Genomic DNA, 2,866 nt, shown 5'->3' on the forward strand with positions numbered 1-2,866 from the left:
TTTGAAAATTTTATTCCACAAAATATCACAAAAAGGGGTTTTCATTTTTAAAACCCAGGAACTTTACATTGATCGGAGTAGTTTACTGATGTCAGTAATGAAGCAACCGTAATAACATATTAGATATACATTTCCCTATGGTACTTCATTAATTACTTTATTGTATACAATTCAGATAATTGTAGGTTGCTCAAACAAATCATCAATCTTAGTGGGCGTATTTCGATCACGCCAGCCCTCATATTGCAGTAGTAAATTAATGTTACCTTCTGAAAAAACATTCACCGCGATTAATATAAATGTAATTCAGCTGACGTTTGGTTTCACAACCGAAATTTTCCTTTTCCATTACATATTCCGATAATTAGGAAATAAGGTTATAAAGAAAAAAAATTTTTTTTTATTATTTTAATTCACTTAGTTTAAATTTGAAGCCAATAGAAGGTGCTTGATCAAATATGCAGTTTTTTTTAACTTATTTAGAAAATAAGATATGAGACTATTAACGCATATTTAGCTTTATTTTTCAGAACAAATTACTTATACATACAAATAAGTGAAGTCTGCCTCGTAGAGATCTCTTTCATCTGAGTGTATCTTTCCAGGCCTGCTTCGCCATGAATAGCTGGCCTGTCGAACACAAGCGCCTGTCGTGACACCAATTGTCCCATTCGGAACTTACCGATGTCAGCCATAGGTCAACACTTTTTAATATCTGGTGAGCCTTTGATATATTTTTCATAATAAACTTTAATGTCCATTTCATTATACCGTTGTAATTGTCTGAAATGAAAATATAATTGACAAAATAATTACTTTATGAACTTAAACAGTCATAATATGTATACTATAAATTAAAGTTACAATTATCTCACAAAATCACTTTTAATACATATAAAACAAATTCGCATATTTTAAAGGAATATATAGTCGTAAAAGATTTTCCGCCTCGAGGAAGTCATACAAATTTCCGTCCTTTATTCATACTTCGTTCGTTTTATTGGTAAATATTCTGTTTCTGTTCTCTTTAGTTTTATTACAATCAGCATATAGCCGCGTATCATTTGTAAAATATTTTTTTTATTGCGGCTTAACATTCTGACATAGTTGTCTGATAGATTTAATATTTATTACTTATTTTACAACATATTCTAGGATTAGTATGGATACATAAAAAGTATTTGAGACATGATACATTTTTAGACTTAAGCTCTAAAGAGCCGTTCATAATTTTAACTTATTCGTTTCGGTTTTTGTACATTAAGAAATGTATTGTTTAAAACTGAGGAATATGAACTATATAAAATTAAGGCTGTTTTAATTAAATACCGTTTTTTCTTCTTTAAACTAATTTAAATTATCTTCCATACAAGTTTAGTCTAGAGTATGCAGCGCACGGCAAAGTTATGACCATAACTTAAGTGCTTCCCGGGCAGTTGCCATTTCCTTAGAATTAAATAACGATACGCAGTATGTTTGAAAAGTTGAACTATGATATTTAAGAACAGGAAGAAAATTGATTTAACACCCAGCCATCAACGTTAGATTTGTATTTTATTTCAATATTGATTATAAGCTTTTTAACTTGAATTTGTAGAATTATTTATAACAAAGTAAAAAAAAATAAGTACTAATTCTTATAATCCCACAAGTATTTTAAATGAGTATAAAATCTCATGAAATTCGGTGCTTACTAAATTCTATTTCAAATAAGTTCATAAAATAATTGTGGAATCATATTACGATATTACAAAAATTCTCCGGGAGATCCATCAAAGAGAAACATATTTTACATAAGGTACATTCCGACAGTAATTCCCAAACATCGAGAATTTTGTCATTGATATCTCATTATATTTTCGTTATTTATACTTAAATGAACCGAAAACCCGATAAATAAAATATATGACACGACCCAAAGTTATTGAGGGCACATAACTGTTAGTATGTCATGAAACAGGCGCTTGAGATAAAAAAAGGCCTACGACATTGCATAAAATATCCATTACAGCAAACAAAGGCACTTTACGATATCCAATACGTCCTATGGGATAAAAGAAATACATGCGAGCGTCTTCAGTTCGATTTTCGTTGTTCATGGAATCGATTTTATATCAAAATATACATATTTAACTTCCACAATCATACTAATGCAATGTAATTATTATCATTAAAAAGTTCGCAACTATTTTATATCACTAAAATAAAAAATATATAATAGTTGCCTTCTATTCGCAAATTCTTAAATAATTTACCAAATGGCTTATTGTCATTGAACTTAAAGAAAAGTCAAAAGGAGTTAGATTATAGGAACGAACAGTTTTCAAGTTGAAAGAAAAGAGAATAATAAAAGAAAATGGAACATCTGCGACGCAAAAGAAAGTTTTAATCATACTTCCTGTAGGCGGCACCACAAAATAACAGACAAATTGAAAATTTACGTTTAAACAATACTATAATATTTTCTAAATACATAGAACATTACTAATTAAAAAAAAACAATCTGTCTACTGTGATTAAATGATGAACAGAATTTAATTGTTTTAGAATGATAATCATTTGTTGAGAATGTAGTTGAGTCACCAGAATTGTGGATCTAATAAACTTAATTGTGATTTAATTACTTTAATAAGGTTTTTTGATAATAAATTCAAACAAATTATAGTATTATTAAATAATAAACAGTCTGACGTTTTTTAACAAAATATTGATAGCGTGTAAGAGGAGCTCTTAATTGACATAGTGCCCACTAGACACGGTACATTTTACATGATGGGAAGCGGGTTTTTTTTTGTAACGAAACTCGTATAATTCCCAATACAGCATCAGGTGATATCATTATATTATTTTCCTTGTTCGTGCACAA

The 2,866-nt window shown here is 29.0% G+C and overlaps 1 long non-coding RNA gene across 1 annotated transcript; it reads right to left on the minus strand.

Moving 5' to 3' along the window:
* On the minus strand, positions 1-2,778 carry LOC116765599 (uncharacterized). Its single transcript, XR_009752741.1, has 3 exons — positions 2,584-2,778; positions 551-783; positions 1-269 (listed from the first exon to the last, which is right to left on the minus strand). It is a non-coding gene; the product is annotated as an uncharacterized LOC116765599 (long non-coding RNA).
* Between the last annotated feature and the right edge of the window lie 88 nt (positions 2,779-2,866).

Source organism: Danaus plexippus, chromosome 11, assembly GCF_018135715.1.
Source record: "Danaus plexippus chromosome 11, MEX_DaPlex, whole genome shotgun sequence".
Lineage (NCBI taxonomy): Eukaryota > Metazoa > Arthropoda > Insecta > Lepidoptera > Nymphalidae > Danaus > Danaus plexippus.